Below are 21,039 nucleotides of genomic sequence, written 5' to 3'. Positions count from 1 at the left end.
ACCGAACCTGGTTTAGCCATGCCAAACTTTTTGAAATCCTTTAAAGTCACCATCAATGCCAGTGATGTAGGTGTTGGAGCTGTGTTGTTACAGGGGGATGATTGTGGAATTGAAAGGCCAATCAGTTATTTTTCAAAAATGTTCAATATCCACCAGCCAAATATTCCATAATTGAAAAGGAGTTATTGAGTTTCATAATGTCCTTATAAAATTTTAGTATTTATGTTTCAAACAATGCATCGGAGACAATTGTTATCAATCACAATGTTTTGACAAATTTGGAAAGATTCAAGAACAAGATGCCAAATTATTTTGTTGGAGTCTCATGTTACAAGCATTAGTTTACAGATGGTACATGTTGCGGATCATGAGAATGTTATTGTGGATGCTTTATCACAAGTTTAAAAGAAAAATAATGAAGCCATCTTTTCATGATGATGGTTCATTTTTTCTTAAGAGGGGAGTGTTGTGAGGTTAGTGCTTGTAAAATTATAAAGAAATTGCAAAAATGCTAAGAGTTGTAAAATTACACAGTCTGTTTAAAAAAAACTTTTCTTGTACTCAGTGCACTGCAAGTCTAGGATGCACGTGCAATAACACCTTCAAGAATCTACAGCTCACTTGAATGGACACCAACCACTCCCCTTACTGGCAAAACCACACTTGGTCTCATTATTTTTCTAAGTGCTATATGATAACGTCTGGAGCTCACCCAAAAATAGATGAGATTCTCTCCCATTTGGCATTAGATTTTTTGTGGTAAAATTGGCCCCTCCCTATATTAAAACTCTAACCCCTTTACAATCAAGGCCAAAATGTCATTGGCCTTCTTAGCTACTTGTTGGATCAGATTGCTAGCATTTTTGTGATTTATGCACTAGAATATCTGGATACCTAAGTACTTCACTCACTGGTAGTCTCTCTCTCTCTCCATTTAGAAAACAATCCGCCTTTTGATTCCTCCTATCAAAGCACATGACTTCACACTTCCCCACATTAAATTCTATTTGTCAGATTGTTACGCAGTCACCCAATCTACATCCTGTTGTAGAATCACAATATCCTCATCAGAATCTGCCCTTCCACCTATCTTCGTATCAACGGCAAATTTAGAAACATTACATTCTGTTCAAGGTGGCACAGGACTGCTGTTTCACAGCACCAAGGACCGGGTTTGATTCCTGGCTTGGGTCATTGTCTGTGTGGAGTTTGCACATTCTCCTCATGTCTGCACGGGTTTTCTCCAGCTGCTCTGGTTTCCTCCCAAAGTCCAGATGTGTGCTGGTTGGGTGCACTGATCATGCTAAAGTCTCCCTCAGTGCACCTGAACAGGTGCCGGAGTGCGGCGAGTAGGGGATTTTCACAGTGACTTTATTGCAGTGTTAATATAGGCCTACTTGTGACACTAATAAATAAACTTTAAAATAATTTATGTAAATGGTGAACAATTGCAGGCCAAGAACTCTGAAAAGGACCTATTTATTCCAACTCTCTGTTTTCTATCTAACAGCCAATCTAACTCTGTTTTCTATCTAACAGCCAATTTTCAATTCATGCTAACAATTTCTTCCAATTTCATGGGTTTCTACTTCATGCACCAGTCTCTTACTGGCACTTTGTCAAATGCCTTTTGGAAATCTAAATACACGACATCTGCAGGTTCTCCTCTATCTATTCTCTCTGCTACATTCTCAAAGAATTTGAGCATATTTGTCAAACCTTTCATAAGACCATGTTGACAAGGTTTGATTACATTCTTTCCCAAATGGTTACCTATTTCCTCTTTGATTATTTGATGCCAGAATATTGCCAATAATAGACGTTAAACTAACTGGCCTATAATTCCATGCCTTCTGCCTTTCTCCCTTGTTATACTAGCATATCATATTGACTGTTTTCCAGTCTTCTGGTACCCTCCCAGAACCTAGCAAGTTATGAAAAATTTAAATCAATGGATCCACTATCTCTGCAGCCACTTCCATTAAAACTTGTCTGCCATTAACCACTTGAGTTTCTCTAACAATTTATTCCTTGTAAATGGAATTATTGTGAGCTTATTGAATCATAGAACTATAGAATTATACATGTCAGAAGAGGGCCTTTGGTCCATCGAGTCTGCACCAACACATGAGAAAAACCCGATATCCCACCTGATCACATTTACCAGCCCTTGACATAGCCTCGAATATTATGATGTGCCAAGTGCTCATCCAAGATGTGAGGTAATTTGCCTCTACCACTCTCCCAGGCAATGCATTCCAGACCGTCACCACACTCTGGGTAAAAAAGATTTTCCTCACATCCCTCTTAAACCTCCTGCACCTCACCTTGAACTATGTTCCCTCATGACTGACCCTTCAACTAAAGGGAACAGCTACTCCTCATCCACTCTGCCCATGTCCTTCAATCTTGTACACATCAATCATGTCACCCCTCAGTCTTCTCTGCTCCAACAGAAATAAACTAATCTTACCTAACCTCTCTTCATAATTGAAATGTCCAAGGCAGCACCAATTTCCTCTGCACCCTCTCCAGTGCAATTACATCCTTCCTATAATTTGCTGACCAGAACTGCATACAGTACTCTAGCTGTGGCCTCAACAAAATTCTATACAATGCCAACATGTCTTCCCTGCTTTTGGAATCTATGTTTCGATTGGTAAAGACAAATGTATAATATGCCTTTTTCACATCCTAACGTGTCCTTTCCTCTTCAGAGACCTATGGTCAGACACAACAAGGTCCCTTTGATCACAGAACCTCCTAGTGTCTTGCCATTCATTGAATGAACGGCATTGAGTGAGAGGGCATGGGGTCCAAAGGGCTGTTGCCTTATGGATCCAGAACTGGCTTGCCTGCAGAAGGCAGAGAGTGGTTGTGGATTTTTCTGCATGGAAGTCGGTCACCAGTGGAGTGCCCCAGGGATCTGTTCTGGGACCCATGCTGTTTGTAATTTTCATAAATGACCTGGATGAGGAAGTGGAGGGATGGGTTGGTAAGTTTGCCGACGACATGAAGGTTGGTGGTGTTGTGAACAGTCTGGAGGGATGTCAGAAGTTGCAACGTGACATAGATAGGATGCAAGACTGGGCAGAGAAGTGGCAGATGGACTTCAACCCGGATAGACGTGTAGTGGTCCATTTTGGCAGGTCCAATGAGATGAAGGAGTATAATACCAAGGGTAAGACTCTTAGCAGTGTAGAGGATCAGAAGGACCTTGGAGTCCGGGTCCATAGGACTCTTAAATCAGCCTCATTAGGTGGAGGATGTGGTCAAGAAGGCATATGGTGTACTAGCCGTCAATCGAGGGATTGAGTTCAAACAAACAAAGAACAAAGAACAACCCAGCACGGGAAACAGGCCCTTCGGCCCAACGAGCCCGCACCGCCGCATCACCCTACACCTATTCTACCCTGCATGTCTACGAATGGGACCCTACTCAGTCAGATTCAGGGAAGAAATAGTGTCAATTTGGTAAAAACCGATTAGCCTAAGAGCACATCTTTGGGGTGTGGGAGGAAACCGGAGCGCCCGGAGGAAACCCACGCAACCACAGGGAGAATGCGCAAACTCCCACAGACATAGGCCCAAATCCATCTGTCTGCACAGCCAGCAGTGCTAGTCACTGAGCTGTTGCGGCGCCCGTCTACCGGTCCAGGATCAAGCACACACACCGACATGAAGTACTAGGCCACTCCTGGACTTCCAAGAGCAGCCCACGCACGACCCGCCGTGTGCATGCCCCTCGCTTGACATGAGGTGGACCTCCACCTGTGGAATAAAGACAAAAAATATTAATCATACAGCCTTCAGAAGTCAGGAGATAATGCTGCAGCTTTATAAGACCCTAGTCAGACCCCACTCAGAGTACTGTACGCAGTTCTGGTCGCCTCATTACAAGAAATATGTGGAAGCTATTGAAAGGGTGCAGAGGAGATTTGCAAGGATGTTGCCTGGATTGGGTGGCATGCCTTATGAGGATAGGTTGAGGGAGCTCAGTCTTTTCTCCCTGGAGAAATGAAGGATGAGAGGTGACCTGATAGAGGTTTATAAGATGTTGAGAGGTATAGATCGGGTGGGTTCTCAGAGGCTATTTCCCAGGGCTGAAATGGTTGCTACGAGAGGACACAGGTTTAAGGTGCTGGGGAGTAGGTACAGAGGAGATGTCAGGGGTAAGTTTTTCACTTGGAGGGTGGTGAGTGAGTGGAATCGGCTGCTGTCAGTGGTGGTGGAGGCGAACTCGTTGGGGTCTTTTAAGAGACTTCTGGATAAGTACATGGGATTTAATGGGATTGAGGGTTACGGGTAGGCCTAGTAGGTAGGGATATGATCAGCACAACTTGTGGGCCGAAGGGCCTTTTTGAGCTATGAATACTTCTTTGTCAAGTTTCTCCGTCCAAAGTGTATCACTTTACACTTTTCATGGCTAAATTCTATCTGCCACTTTTTTGCCCATGAGAGCATCTTGTCTACATCTACTTGTAGCCCAAGACGCTCAGTCTCACTGTTAAATGCCAGGCCAATCTTTGTGTCATTTGCAAAATTAATAAACCTACACCAACATAGTCATCTATGTTGTTTATATGAATGATGAATAACAGAAGACCCGCATGGATCTCAGTGGTATGCCATTGACACTAGATTCCAGTCACTGAAGCAGCCTTCTGATATCACTCTCGGTCTCCTACAACTGAGCCTATTTAGAATCCATTTTATTAAATTACCCTGCATTTGCCTTCTTTACAAGTCTTCCATGTGGGACTTTGTCAAGGATTTGCTGAACTCCATATAAACTACATCAATTGCACTATCCTCATGAACACGTCTGGTCACTTCCTCAAAAAGTTCAATCAAATTTGTTAGGTATGACCTCCCTCTGACAAAACCATGATGACTATTTCTGATCAAGCCTTGCCTCTCCCAGTGGAGATAGATGATCTCCTTCAGAATTTTCTCCAATAGTTTCCCTACCACTGATGTAAGATTCACTGGTCTACAGTTCCCTGGCTTATTTCTACAACCCTTCTTAAATAGCGGAATCACATCAGCTGTTCTCCAGTCCTCTGGCACCTCCCCTGTGTAAGAAGTCTCACAACACCAGGTTAAAGTGCAACCAATTTATTTGATAGTAAACTCATAAGCTTTCAGGGTTTGCCCCTTCGTCAGGTGAATGCCGGCATTTCCAGATCATGACTACCATTGACACCTCCCCTGTGGCCAGAAAGTAATTAAAAATTTGGGTTAAAACTCCTGTAACCTCCTTCCTTGCCTCCCACAGCACCTTTCTTCTGAACCTGGCAATTTACCCATTTTAAACCTGCCAACACCTTGTCCTTCCCTATGTCAATTTGCTCAAAAACCTCACAGTATCTCTGCCTGAATTCCATATCATGGTCCTTCTCTTCGTGAAGACGGATATGAAGACAGATATTCAGTCAACCTCTTTCAATGTTCTCTGGCTCCACCCACAGACTGCCCCTTTGAAATTAACCAATCTGATCACTTATGGTTATTTGCAATGTCTTCCATAGTGAAGATTGATGCAAAAATGTATTTAGTATATCTGCCATTTCTTTGCTGTTATCAATTCACCCAACTAGTTCAGTAGAGGTCCCACATTTACCTTAGCCACCTACTTCCTACGTATGTGTCCATTGAAATTCTTACTGTTTGTTTTAAATTGGTCAATTGCTCACTGACATACTGTTTTGTAGATCAATTTTGAACACCCCCCCCCCCCCTTTAAAAACAGCTTCAGTTTTTCAGTTCTATTGTTCTGGACAAGGCAAAATAGCTTGTCCAGGTTTATATAATTTATTTGTTTTAGCATTGCAACTGCTGCAATCGCATCACCTCACAACCTTTTTTCCAAGTTTTCTCTCAGAATTCATTTTCTCTCTTCTTATGAGCTTTTTTAATCTTTTGCCGCTAGATCCAAAATCTTCCTAGTCTTCTGGTCTAACATTATTCCTTGCCACTTTGTATATCCTCCTTTTCATTTTAATATTATCTTTTACCTCCTGTGTCAACCATGGAGTTTGCCTCTTTCTTATGGAATCCCTCTTTTTGATTGTGACAAAGTCCTGTTGAGCATTTTGGACCAGCTATATGAGTATCTACCACTGTATCTTAGCTTTCTTACCTTTGAGAATTCCTCCCTTGTACCATCATAATTGCCCTTATTTAAGTTGAAGACACTGGTTATAGATCTACGGTATTCACCATCAAACAGTATCTGGAATTTTATCATATTGTGGTCACTACCCACTAGGGGTCCTTAATCACAAGATCCCTTATTAATCCATCTTTGTTATACTAAATCAAATCTAAAATCATTCCCGGATAGGTTCCTCAACATATTGCACCGGATAGCACTCCATAAATTCTTCTTCTATGCTACCTTTGCCGGGTTGTTCGGGCTGTTCTGCTTCCTTTTGGGGAGCTGCCGCTTTTACTTTGTCCTAACTTAATTTGGGTTTGTTTATTGGGTTTGACCTTAAAAGAGGACCCTTGCCTGTTTGATTTGTCCAGTCAATATGCAGATTAAAATCTCCAAGAACTCAAGTTAATTAAAGTTAGCTACAATCTCTGAGAACTGATGTTTCCCCATTTATGCTTACTTCTTGAGGTTACATGTTAGCAATCTATAGATTACTCCCACTATTGTCTACCTTCCCCTGCGATTCATGATTTCAATAAATGTGTCTCTGCCCCTCCCAGATAATTACACCTCACCTTCTCATATTCGGCAACGATCCATCAACAAAACTCAGCCTGTAAATCAGAAGGGAAATGCTTCCAATAAACACACTCAATATCCAACACACAGCTCCAATCAAACAGCTCAGCGCTCTGATTGACGGCTCTCTAAGCCACTGAGGAAGAGACAAGAGGTGCCCCACCCAGATTAACGTCTTTCATTCTCTGGAACCAGCCATATTGGAGGGGCGGGGCTTCACAGAATCCGTGACCTGCGCAGTTCTGCGCCGCCGTGATTTGGACATGGGAACTACATTACCCGTGCTGCATGGGGACCCGGAGCCTGCGCAGTGAGGAATCAGGGAGAGCCAGCTCGCGGTGCCTGATGGGAGCTGTAGTTCTGCCGCCCACATCGGCGGTTGGCTCCCAGCGTTCGGGAGTTGGAATGTGAGGAAGCGCGAGCCCCGAGCGGCTGAACCGAATTGAAAAGCAGAGACTGACCCTTGGTAGGAACCAGAGTGATGGCGGTGGGAAGATTCACCATTGCAGGAGATTCTCTGTGTACAACTGAAGAGGAAAAAGTCACACAAGTCACAGCAGTCTCACTGATTGGACAACAGAGAAAAGATGCAGGAGGATAGTGTGGTTGGCCATGTCAAAGGCTGCGGAGAGGTCGCTTCTCTCTCCACAAATGTTTTCTGACCTGAGGATTTCCAGAATTCCAGTAATCTTTTTCCCAGGGTTGAAGGGTCAGTTACTAGGAGACATGGGGGAAAGTTTAAAAGAGACGTTAGGGGCAAGTTTTTCACAAAGGGTGGCGAAAGCTTGGAATGTTCTGCAGAAGGTGTTGGGAAGAAGACGCTATAAGTGTTCATAAGAACATAAGAAATAGGAGCAGGAGTAGGCCATCTAGACCTACGAGCCTGCCCCGCCATTCAATAAGATCATGGCTGATCTGTCGTGGCTCAGTTCCACATTCCCACCCTCTCCCCATAACCCCTAATCCCCTCTCTCATCAAAAACCCATCAACCCGGGTCTTAAAAATATTTAGCGAGGTAGCCTCCACCACTTCAACGGGCAGAGAATTCCAGAGATTCACCACCCTTTGAGTGAAGAAGTTCCTCCTCAACTCCGTTCTAAACCGCCCCCCCTTTATCTTGAGGCTGTGCCCCCTAGTCCTACTATCCTTTCTGAGTGGGAAGAGTCTCTCCACCTCTATCCTATACATCCCATTCATCATCTTATACGTCTCAATGAGATCTCCCCTCATTCTTCTAAACTCTAATTTATTCAGCCTCTCCTCATAGCTCAACCCCCTCAACTCCGGCATCAGCCTAGTAAACCTCCTCTGCACTCCCTCCAAGGCCAAAATATCCTTGCGTAAGTACGGCAACCAAAACTGCACACAGTACTCCAGTTGGGGCCTCACCAATGCCCTATACAGCCGCAGCAAGACCTCCCTACTTTTATATTCAATCCCCCTCGCGATGAAGGCCAGCATCCCATTAGCCTACCTGACCACCTGCTGCACCTGCAAGCTGGGTTTTTGCGACTCATGCACAAGGACCCTCTGCACCGTCGCATGCTGCAGTTTTTCTCCACGTAAGTAATAATCCTTCCTACCATTATTCCTACCAAAGTGGACCACCTCGCACTTGCCAACATTAAATTCCATTTGCCATTTCCTGGCCCATTCGCCCAGCCTATCTAGATCCTTCTGTAGACTCTCACCACCCTCCGCACAATTTGCCTTTCCACCAATTCTGGTGTCATCAGCAAATTTCAACACCCTACACTCGGTTCCCTCCTCCAGATCATCTATATAAATGGTAAATAGCTGAGGCCCCAGCACCGACGCCTGGGGCACTCCACTAGTCACCATCCGCCAATCCGAATAGCACCCATTGACCCCCACTCTCTGCCTCCTATTTGACAACCAGTCCTCTATCCACGCTAACACCCTACCCCCAACTCCATGCCCCCTGACTTTCTGCAATAACCTCTTGTGAGGTACCTTGTCAAACGCCTTCTGAAAATCCAGAAAGACCACATCCACCGGCTCTCCTCTATCCACCGCCCTAGACACATCCTCATAGAACTCCAGTAAATTTGTCAGACACGACTTCCCTTTAACGAAACCGTGCTGCGTCTGCTCTATCAAGCAGTTCCCCTCAAGATGCCTCGCTATTTCCTCCTTGATGACGGATTCTAACATTTTACCTACAACAGACGTTAAACTAACAGGCCTATAATTCCCCGCCTTTTGCCTGGCGCCCTTCTTAAACAACGGCGTAACATTAGCCGCTTTCCAATCTTCCGGCACTTCCCCGGAATCCAGCGACGTCTGGAAAATAACCACCAAGGCATCCACTATCACCTCCGCCATTTCTTTCAGAACCCTCGGATGCATTACATCCGGTCCTGGGGACTTGTCCACAATCAGCCCCTCCAGTCTGTCGAGCACCACCTCTCTAGTAACAGTAATGTCATCGAGACCCTCCCGTCCTACCACCTTTCCATCTCTAACATCCGGCAAATTATTCACGTCCTCCTCCGTGAAGACCGAAACAAAAAAATTATTCAAGACCTCAGCCATTTCCCCATCCCCTACCACTAAGTCCCCCTTCTCATCCTCTAAGGGACCAACGTTCACCCTAGCCAGCCTCTTCCTTTTTATATATTTATAAAAACTCTTGCTATCCTTTTTTATATTAAGCACTAGCCCAGCTTCATAGTTTCTCCTACCCTTCTTTATCAACTTCTTTGTCAATCTTTGTTGACATTTAAACCTCTCCCAATCCTCTTCTCACCCACTACTCTTAGCTACTCTAAACGCCTCCGCTTTTAATTTAACACTTTCCTTCACCTCCTTCGTTATCCACGGCTTATTACCTCTCCTCCTACGGTCCTTTTTGACCATCGGAATAAATTTCTGCTGAGCACCAGGAAAGATCTCCTTAAAGATCCTCCACTGCTCCTCAGCAGACCTACCTTCCAACGCACTCCCCCAGTCCACATTCGCCAATTCTTCTCTCATCCTACCGTACTCCCCTCTGTTCAAACAAAGGACGCGAGTCCGGGAACCCACTTTCTCCTCCTCCATCTGCACCAGAAACTCCACCATACAATGATCACTCTCCCCAAGAGGATCCTTCACCGCAAGTTCCCTAATTCTACCCGCCTCATTACATAGCACCAGATCCAAGATAGCACGCTCCCTCGTCGGCTCCAACAGACACTATTCCAGGAAACTATCCCGGCAGCATTCCAAGAACTCCTCCTCGAGCCCACCGCGTCCAACATGGGTCAACCAATCAATATGCAGATTGAAATCCCCCATAACTACGGCCGTCCCATTCCTGCACGCCACACTTATTTGCGCGTTAACAGCCCGCCCCACCTCCAGATCATTATTCGGGGGCCTATAGACGACACCCACCAGCGTCTTCCTCCCTTTGCTGTTCCTAATCTCTACCCACAACGATTCCACGTTCTGCTTGTTGGCTCCGATATCATCCCTTGCTACCACCCTGATGCTATCCTTAATCAGCAGAGCTATGCCCCCCCTCCTTTTCCCTCCCGCCTATCCTTCCTAAACACTTGATACCCCTGGACATTCAGCTCCCAGTCCCTGTCACCTTGCAGCCACGTCTCTGTAATGGCCACCAGATCATATCCATTTGTGTTGATCTGCGCCACCAACTCATCCACTTTATTCCTAATGCTTCGCGCATTCAGATAAAGCGCCTTCATCCCAGCCTTCACCTGGACCTTATTTGCTGGAACGCCACCAACCATACTCACGCCCCTTACTCCCTCTATTATTGGGACATCCTCGGCCTCTATCCTTACCTGTACCGTCTCCTTAACTTTAGATCCCGTAATGTCACCTACCCTCACACCCTGGTGTAAGGGCATGGGCTGGTTCGAGTTAGCATAGAGACAATAAAGGGCCATGTGGACTGAGTGGGGGAACAAGAGATTGGCATGGAGTATGAGAACGGTGAGGGAGGAGGCAGGCTATACCTGAACTTGGATGTTACAGTTTGCAGAGGGAGACAAGCTGCAGAGCTGGGTCGAGAGGCGGCAAATGGAGTTTAATACGGAAAAGTATGAGGTGATTCACTTTGGTAAGAGTAACAGGAGTACAGAATAAAGGGCTAATGGAAGGACTTTTAGTAGTGTTGATGAGCAGAGAGATCTCAGGTACATGTGCATAGCTCCCTAAAAGTTGGCACCCAGGTTGATAAGGTTGTTAAGAAGGCATACGGTGTGTTAGCTTTTATTGGTAGAGGGATTGAATTTTGGAGCCGTGAGGTCATGTTACAACTGTACAAAACTCTGGTGCGGCTGCACTTGGAGTATTGCGTACAGTGGTCGCCGCATCATAAGAAAGATGTGGAGGCATTGGAAAGGGTGCAGAGGTGGTTTACCGGGATGTTGCCTGGTATGGTGGGAAGGTCTTATGAGGAAAGGTTGAGGGACTTGAGGTTATTTTCATTAGAGAGAAGAAGGTTACGAGGTGACCTAATTGAGGCATACAAGATGATCCGAGGATTGGATAGGGTGGACAGTGAGAGCCTTTTTCCTCGGATGGTGATGGCTAACACGAGGGGACATAGCTTTAAATTAAGGGGTGGTAGTTATAGGACAGATGTCAGAGGTAGGTTCTTTACTCAGAGGGTAGTAAGGGCATGGAATGCCCTGCCTGCAGCAGTTGTGGACTCGCCAACTTTAAGGGCGTTCAAATGGTTAGTGGATAGGCATATGGATAACATTGGAATAGTTTAGGTTAGAGGGTCATTAGATTGGTTCCACTGGTCGGTGCAACATCGAGGGCCGAAGGGCCTGTACTGCGCTGTAATGTTCTATGTTCTATGAACTTTTGCAGCATTTTTTGATTTGATTCCAGTATTTAAAGCACAGAAACAGACCATTTGGCCTATTGGTTTCCTACTTTGCTCATGCTTCACGAGCTTTCTCTCACGATGGTTAAAAAGGATCGTAGGAGGAGAGATAATCAGCCGTGGATAACGAAGGAGGTAAAGAAAAGTGTTAAATTAAAAGCGGATGCGTTTAGAGTAGCTAAGAGTGGTGGGCGAGAAGAGGATTGGGAGAGGTTTAAATATCAACAAAGAATGACGAAGAAGTTGATAAGGAAGGGTAGGATAAACTATGAAGCTGGGCTAGCGCTTAATATAAAGAAGGATAGTAAGAGTTTTTATAAATATATAAAAAGGAAGAGGCTGACTAGGGTGAACGTTGGACCCTTAGAGGATGAGAGGGGGGACTTAGTGGTAGGGGATGGGGAAATGGCTGAGGCCTTGAATAACTTTTTTGTTTCGGTCTTCACGGAGGAGGACGTGAATAATTTGCCGGGTGTTAGCGATGGAAAGATGGTAGGAGTGGAGGGCCTGAATGACATTATTGTTACTAGAGAGGCAGTGCTCGACAGACTGGAGGGACTGATTGTAGCCAAGTCCCCAGGACCAGATGGAATGCATCCAAGGGTTCTGAAAGAAATGGCGGAGGTGATAGTGGATGCCTTGGTGATTATTTTCCAAATGTCGCTGGATTCCGGGGAAGTGCCGGAAGATTGGAAAACGGCTGTTACGCCGTTGTTTAAGAAGGGTGGCAGGCAAAAGGCAGGGAATTATAGGCCGGTTAGTTTAACGTCTGTTGTAAGTAAAATGTTAGAATCTGTGATGAAGGAGAAAATAGCAAGGCATCTTGAGGATAATTGTTTGATAGAACAGACGCAACACGGTTTCATTAAGGGGAAGTCGTGACTGGCGAATTTATTGGAGTTCTATGAGGATGTGTCTAGGGCAGTGGATAGAGGAGAGCCAGTGGATGTGGTGTTTCTTGATTTTCAGAAGGCGGTTGATAAGGTGCCGCACAAGAGGTTATTACAGAAGGTTAGAGGGCATGGAGTTGGGGGTAGGAGGTTAGCGTGGATAGGGGATTGGCTGTCAAACAGGAGGCAGAGAGTGGGGGTCAATGGGTGCTATTCGGATTGGCGGTTGGTGACTAGTGGAGTGCCCCAGGGGTCGGTGCTGGGGCCTCAGCTATTTACCATTTATATAGATGATCTGGAGGAGGGAACCGAGTGATGTGTCGAAATTTGCTGATGACACCAAGATTGGTGGAACGGCAAATTGTGCGGAGGGTGTGGAGAGTCTGCAGAAGGATCTAGATTGGCTGGGCAAATGGGCCAGGAACTGGCAAATGGAATTTAATGTTGGCAAGTGTGAAGTTGTCCACTTTGGTCGGAATAATGGTAGGAAGGACTATTACTTACGTGGCGAAAGACTGCAGCATGCGACGGTGCAGAGGGACCTCGGGGTCCTTGTGCATGAGTCGCAAAAACCCAGCCTGCAGGTGCAGCAGGTGGTCAGGAAGGCTATTGGGATGCTGGCCTTCATAGCGAGGGGGATTGGATATAAAAGTAGGGAGGTCTTGCTGCAACTGTACAGGGCACTGGTGAGGCCGCAGCTGGAGTACTGTGTGCAGTTTTGGTTGCCGCACTTACACAAGGATATTTTGGCCATGGAGGGAGTGCAGAGGAGGTTTACTAGGCTGATACCGGAGTTGAGGGGGTTGAACTATGAGGAGAGGCTGAATAAACTAGGCTTGTATTCGTTAGAGTTTAGAAAAATGAGGGGAGATCTCATTGAGACATATAAGATGATGAATGGGATGGATAGGATAGAGGTGGAGAGGCTCTTCCCGCTCAGAAAGGACAGTAGGACTAGAGGGCACAGCCGCAAGATAAAGGGGGGGGGGCGGTTTAGAACGGAGTTGAGGAGGAACTTCTTCACTCAAAGGGTGGTGAATCTCTGGAATTCTCTGCCCGTTGAAGTGGTGGAGGCTGTCTCGCTAAATATATTTAAGACGCAGGTTGATAGGTTTTTGAAAGGCAAGGGGATTAAGGGTTACGGGGAGCGGGCGGGAATGTGGAACTGAGACACGACAGATCAGCCATGATCTTATTGAATGGTGAGGCGGGCTTGAGGGGCTAGATGGCCTACTCCTGCTCCTGTTTCTTATGTTCTTATGTTCTGTGTCTCTTGCTAATACAAGATGATACCCGTCTACACACACAACACACACATGTCTGCGATTGCCCAGAAATCCAGTGATGCACTTTGCTGCGCCCAGCCTGCCAGTACTCTGTATACATGTCAATGATGTCATGTGCACATACAAGATAGAATCAGGAAGGTGGTGTAATTACTTCATAATGTTTATTCACTACTATCAGTCTCTCACAGAATATTTTCTGCTTCTGTCTATAATAAATACATTAATTTTAGTTTGCTTGTAATTGTTTGACAGTGTGATATTTACTGCTTTTAAAATGAGATAGGAGAAACTGAGAGACTGCTCACGTATGTGGTCTGTGGTGCATTGTAAAATCATTAATGATCAGTCGATCTTTCGAAGTATCAGTTGAAGTGGTCTTGTGGAGAACAGGTATCACCCCTGCCTCTGAGCCTCACCCTAGGACTTGACGATAAAGGAACAACAGGTCGAGTATCAACCTGGAAAATCCTTCCAACACACCAATGGCTGGCAGTAAGAGCGGGAGAGACTCCTGGTCAGCTGTGCTTGGCGTGGTGTGGTGCCCCTCAAGCTATAAGCCTTTGGTGACAAGATAGTGACCTATTCCAGGAAAACCCTTGCTTTGGGAACAGATGAAAGTTTGCCTTTGGCAGCACTAAGTGCGGGAAGAGAAATAATTAAGCAAGATCCATTTCATATGCACTTTATGCTTCTAGAAAATACCCTTTTGCTTTTGGCAGTCAAAACAAGAAGTTGATTTGATTATAAACAATCTGAAGGAGGTGTAAATTTTATAGGACATTAATAGTGATCTGAGTAATAGATACTGGAACTGCTGGACATGTTGAGTGGAACAAGAGCTGCTATACAATATCAGCCTGAAAGAAGCAGCAATGAAAGGTCAATATGTGAATGATTCTGTCTCACGGTGGCACACTGGTTAGCACTTCTGCCTCACAGCACTAGAGGTTGAGCGATTTTGGCCGTGAGTGACTGACAGTGTGGAATTCGCAAGTTCTCCACGTATTTGAGTTTACTCTGGGTGTTCCGGTTTGCTTCCACACTCCAGAGATGTGCAAGTTAGGTGGGTTGGCTATGCTAAATCGCCGCTTAGTTTCCAAAGGTGTGTATGTTAGGTGGACTAGCCATGGTAAATGCACAGGGTGAGAGGGGTAGGGTGGAAGAAGGGAGGAGGCATGCATGATGCCAGGCCTGGGTAAGATGCTGTTTGAGAGTGTGTCTGCAGAGTTGATGAGCTGCATGGCTTCCTTCTGCACTGAAGAGATTCAGTGAATTCTTGTTAGCTAGGGCACGGGTTATAAACTTGGGGTTTTACGAGGCCAAACCAAATAGACAAACTCAAATTAAGTCAGGACAAAGTAAAAGGGGCAGCTCCCCAAAAGGAAGGGCTACAGCCCAAACAAAAACAAAAGTACAAAGGAAACTTAAGACACATCAAATCAAAATGTGATTGTCGGGGTCTATAACGCACCCTTGAATCAGAACAAGAATAAATAAATCTTTTATGAACAATCTCTCTCTCTCTCTCTCTCACATCTGCATAATCTGGTAAACAAATACCTGACTTCTTCTCACCAAACTCACTGCCCGAGACCCATCTTATGACTCTGGTCCCAACCTGGAAAACTGACTCACTCTCCCATCAGAGACATAAGTCTGTTTCAACTGGGAATTAAATAATGCTGCCCAAAACACAGCTGTGATTATTTGAGCAGCACTATCTTTGTTCCTGGCTGCTGACTGACTGTGTGTGCTGTTATATGCTCTGTTTGAGACCAGAACTCTCCACTCACCTAACAAAGGGGCAAACCCTGAAGGCTTGTGGGTTTACTATCAAATAAACTGGTTGGACTTTAACCTGGTGTTGTGAGGCTTCTTACTGTGCTAACTAATCTGTCAGTGGCAAAATGGTAACAAAACACTAATTTTAATGAAAAATGCAGTAATTTATTTCATCCATCAGCAAAGACGGACCATTTGTCCCATCTGCTATCCAGTGGTGCTTCTGCTCCATGTGAGCTGCGCCCTTCCCACCCCACCCCACCTCCCACCTCCCACACCCCCTCTCAGCAGATCCTTCTCCCTCATCTACTTACCTGGCTTCCCATCATACATGTCAAAACTATTTGCTTCCAACTATTCCATGTGGAAGCAAGTTCCACATTCTCTTGGGAAAGAAATTTCATCTCTTTTCTGGGAAAAACGGCATTTGCCCGTTCACTCTTTCTTGATGGTTACAATCTTTCCATTGTCAATATCATCCCTATCAATGTTTCTTGCACCTTCTTCACTTCCTTTCTGTCCTTTTTCAAATTGTTATGAACTGTGCACAACCCTCTAAGTGTGTTCTGAAAGTGCTAGCAAGTTCGATATCACGTTTCTTCATTTCAATCGGGAGGCGTAGTCGTATTGTCACTGAACGAGTAACCCAGAAAGCCAGGGTAATGCTTTTGGGACCTGCGTTCGAATTCCCCCATGGCAGATGGTGAAATCTGATTTTTTTTTTAAAAATCTGGAACTAAGAGTTTACTGATGACCATGAAACCAGTATTGACTGTCATTAAACAAATCTGGTTCACTAATGTCCTTTAGGGAAGGAAATCTGCTGGCCTTACCTGGTCAGTCCTACATGTGACTCTAGGCTCACAGCAATTTGGTTGACTCTTAAATGCCCTCAGCTGTGGGCAATAAATACTGGTGCAGCCAGTGATGCCCACATCCCATTAACAAATAAAAAAAATCTTTTCTTACAAAAATGTTTTTTTAATTAAAAAATCCTCACTGAGTTGCCTTGTCACTTTTAATTATTGATGAATCTATAGTTCTACACTTGCACCACTTGTAAATATGATCTTTAATCGTCCCTAACCTCTGCAATTGAAATAATTTGTCCACATGAAGTCATGAAGACAAACTGTTATTTTCAAAGCTCCATCAAATCAGCTCATAGTCTACATTTCTCTAAAGTGCCCACAGTCAGCTCTTGGAATCTAATGGGGCAAAATCCTGCAAATAGAACAAGGAACAGGCCCTTTGGCCAGCCAAGTCTGTGCTGACACAGATGCCTATATAATTTAATATTTTTTCCCCTCTGCATGGTATATATCTCTATTCCCTGCCGATTCATGTATCTATTCAGAGCCAGCTTTAATTATCAAGTGGTCACACGGTGAAGCCTTCCATTGTTTGCTGGAGCAGACGAGTGAAGGAGCAGAGAGAGAGATAAGATTTTACCTGTTAAAAACCTGTTTAAATAAGTTTAAAGCACTTTGTTCTTTGTAGAACTGTTTAAAGCATTTATTTTATTGTATTTACTGCTTTAAGAATTCTGAGGGAGTGGTTAGGAGTTGTGGGCCAGCCAGCTTTAAATCAGCGCCAGGTTTAAAAGGAGGCCTGGTGTAGACAGCGGGCAGCGTCTGAGCGGGCAGTGGAGTGAGAGGGAAGTAGAGTGATCAATTAGGGCTTAATATCAAAAGGGCTGGGGAGAAAAAGGGCCAGGTGAGTTCGTGTGGAAATTTTCAATACTACTACAGTGAATAATGGAGGGGCATGTGATGTGTGGTTTCTGTATGATGTGGGAACTGGTGGACCTCAGGGTCCTCCCCAGTGACCATGTCTGCAGTAAGTGCAGGTTGCTGGAGGAGCTCCAGCTCAAGGTAGATGAGCTGGCCTCTGAGCTACAGACACTGACGCTCATCAGGGGGAGAAAGGGTGCCATTGTCAATGGGGTGCAAGAGACATCCACCCCCCCTAGACTGGCTAACTCTAAGGGTCAGGAACAAGAGGGGGGGTGGGGAGAGGAGGCAGGAGGGTGGGGAGAGGAGGCAGGAGGGTGGGGAGAGGAGGCAGGAGGGTGGGGAGAGGAGGCCTCAGACTCTCAAGCTGCATAACAGGTTTGAGGTTCTTGCTTCCAGTCTGGACGAGGACGAGGGAGGTGAGGTCTTTGTGATGCAGCAGGACATAGGCAAAGAGAAGGGGAAAAGGAACGTCGTTGTAATTGGGGATAGTGGGGTTAAGGGTATTGACACTGTCCTTTGTCACAATGACAAAGTGCACAGAAGGGTGTGTTGTCTGCCTGGTGCTCGGGTCCAGGATGTCACATCTGGGCTGCAGAGGAACCTGGAGTGGGAGGGTGAGAATCCGGTCGTTGTGGTTCATGTGGGTGCTGACGACGTAGGCAAAATGCAAACTGAGGATCTGGGGAGGGAGTATGAAAAGCTGGGAATGGAATTAAAAAGTAGAACCGACAAGGTGGTCATCTCTGGGATACTGCCTGAACCGAGTGCAGACGGGCGTAGGGTTGATAGGATTAAGGAAGTGAATGGGTGGCTCAGGGATTGGTGTGGGAGGAATGGGTTTGAATTTATGGGGCATTGGCACCAGTATTGGGGTAGGTGGGACCTGTTCGGGCGGGATGGGGTTGGTCTGAACCGTGCTGGGACCAGAGTGCTGGCGAATTGTGTAAAGAGGACTGTAGACAGGGCTTTAAACTAATTGGGGGGGGGGGGAGGGTGTGAGGGTAGGTGACATTACGGGGTCTAAAGTTAAGGAGACGGTACAGGTAAGGATAGAGGCCGAGGATGTCCCAATAATAGAGGGAGTAAGGGGCGTGAGTATGGTTGGTGGCGTTCCAGCAAATAAGGTCCAGGTGAAGGCTGGGATGAAGGCGCTTTATCTGAATGCACGAAGCATTAGGAATAAAGTGGATGAGTTGGTGGCGCAGATCAACACAAATGGATATGATCTGGTGGCCATTACAGAGACGTGGCTGCAAGGTGACAGGGACTGGGAGCTGAATGTCCAGGGGTATCAAGTGTTTAGGAAGGGATAGGCGGGAGGGAAAAGGGGGAGGCGTAGCTCTGCTGATTAAGGATAGCATCAGGGTGGTAGCAAGGGATGATATTGGAGCCAACGAGCAGAACGTGGAATCGTTGTGGGTAGAGATTAGGAACAGCAAAGGGAGGAAGACGCTGGTGGGTGTCGTCTATAGGCCCCCGAATAATGATCTGGAAGTGGGGCGGGCTGTTAACGCGCAAATAAGTGCGGCGTGCAAGAATGGGACGGCCGTAGTTATGGGGGATTTCAATCTGCATATTGATTGGTTGACCCATGTTGGACGCGGTGGGCTCGAGGAGGAGTTCTTGGAATGCTGCCGGGATAGTTTCCTGGAACAGTGTCTGTTGGAGCCGACGAGGGAGCGAGCTATCTTGGATCTGGTGCTATGTATTGACGCGGGTAGAATTAGGGAACTTGCGGTGAAGGATCCTCTTGGGGAGAGTGATCATTGTATGGTGGAGTTTCTGGTGCAGATGGAGGAGGAGAAAGTGGGTTCCCGGACACGCGTCCTTTGTTTGAACAGAGGGGAGTACGGTAGGATGAGAGAAGAATTGGCGAATGTGGACTAGGGGAGTGCGTTGGAAGGTAGGTCTGCTGAGGAGCAGTGGAGGATCTTTAAGGAGATCTTTCCTGGTGCTCAGCAGAAATTTATTCCGATGGTCAAAAAGGACCGTAGGAGGAGAGGTAATAAGCCGTGGATAACGAAGGAGGTGAAGGAAAGTGTTAAATTAAAAGCGGAGGCGTTTAGAGTAGCTAAGAGTAGTGGGCGAGAAGAGGATTGGGAGAGGTTTAAATGTCAACAAAGATTGACAAAGAAGTTGATAAAGAAGGGTAGGAGAAACTATGAAGCTGGGCTAGCACTTAATATAAAAAAGGATAGCAAGAGTTTTTATAAATATATAAAAAGGAAGAGGCTGGCTAGGGTGAACGTTGGTCCCTTAGAGGATGAGAAGGGGGACTTAGTGGTAGGGGATGGGGAAATGGCTGAGGTCTTGAATAACTTTTTTGTTTCGGTCTTCACGGAGGAGGACGTGAATAATTTGCCGGATGTTAGAGATGGAAAGGTGGTAGGACTGGAGGGTCTCGATGACATTACTGTTACTAGAGAGGTGGTGCTCGACAGACTGGAGGGGCTGATTGTGGACAAGTCCCCAGGACTGGATGGAATGCAGCCGAGGGTTCTGAAAGAAATGGCGGAGGTGATAGTGGATGCCTTGGTGGTTATTTTCCAGACGTCGCTGGATTCCGGGGAAGTGCCGGAAGATTGGAAAGCGGCTAATGTTACGCCGTTGTTTAAGAAGGGCGCCAAGCAAAAGGCGGGGAATTACAGGCCTGTTAGTTTAACGTCTGTTGTAGGTAAAATGTTAGAATCCGTCATCAAGGAGGAAATAGCGAGGCATCGAGGGGAACTGCTTGATAGAGCAGACGCAGCACGGTTTCGTTAAAGGGAAGTCGTGTCTGACAAATTTACTGGAGTTCTATGAGGATGTGTCTAGGGCGGTGGATAGAGGAGAGCCGGTGGATGTGGTCTTTCTAGATTTTCAGAAGGCGTTTGACAAGGTACCTCACAAGAGGTTATTGCAGAAAGTCAGGGGGCATGGAGTTGGGGGTAGGGTGTTAGCGTGGATAGAGGACTGGTTGTCAAATAGGAGGCAGAGAGTGGGGGTCAATGGGTGCTATTCGGATTGGCGGATGGTGACTAGTGGAGTGCCCCAGGGGTCGGTGCTGGGGCCTCAGCTATTTACCATTTATATAGATGATCTGGAGGAGGGAACCAAGTGTAGGGTGTCGAAATTTGCTGATGACACCAGAATTGGTGGAAAGGCAAATTGTGCGGAGGGTGGTGAGAGTCTACAGAAGGATCTAGATAGGCTGGGCGAATGGGCCAGGAAATGGCAAATGGAATTTAATGTTGGCAAGTGCGAGGTGGTCCACTTTGGTAGGAATAATGGTAGGAAGGATTATTACTTACGTGGAGAAAAACTGCAGCAGGCGACGGTGCAGAGGGACCTCGGGGTCCTTGTGCATGAGTCGCAAAAACCCAGCTTGCTGGTGCAACAGGTGGTCAGGAAGGCGAATGGGATGCTGGCTTTCATCACGAGGGGGATTGAATATAAAAGTAGGGAGGTCTTGCTGCGGCTGTATAGGGCATTGGTGAGGCCGCAGCTGGAGTACTGTGTGCAGTTTTGGGCGCCGTACGTACGCAAGGATATTTTGGCCTTGGAGGGAGTGCAGAGGAGGTTTACTAGGCTGATGCTGGAGTTGAGGGGGTTGAGCTATGAGGAGAGGCTGAATAAATTAGGCTTGTACTTGTTAGAGTTTAGAAGAATGAGGGGAGATCTCATTGAGACGTATATGATGATGAATGGGATGGATAGGATAGAGGTGGAGAGACTCTTCCCACTCAGAAAGGATAG

The sequence above is a fragment of the Carcharhinus amblyrhynchos genome, chromosome 9 (assembly GCF_965287045.1).
Source record: "Carcharhinus amblyrhynchos chromosome 9, sCarAmb.v2.hapA, whole genome shotgun sequence".
Lineage (NCBI taxonomy): Eukaryota > Metazoa > Chordata > Chondrichthyes > Carcharhiniformes > Carcharhinidae > Carcharhinus > Carcharhinus amblyrhynchos.
This window is presented reverse-complemented; position numbering follows the sequence as displayed.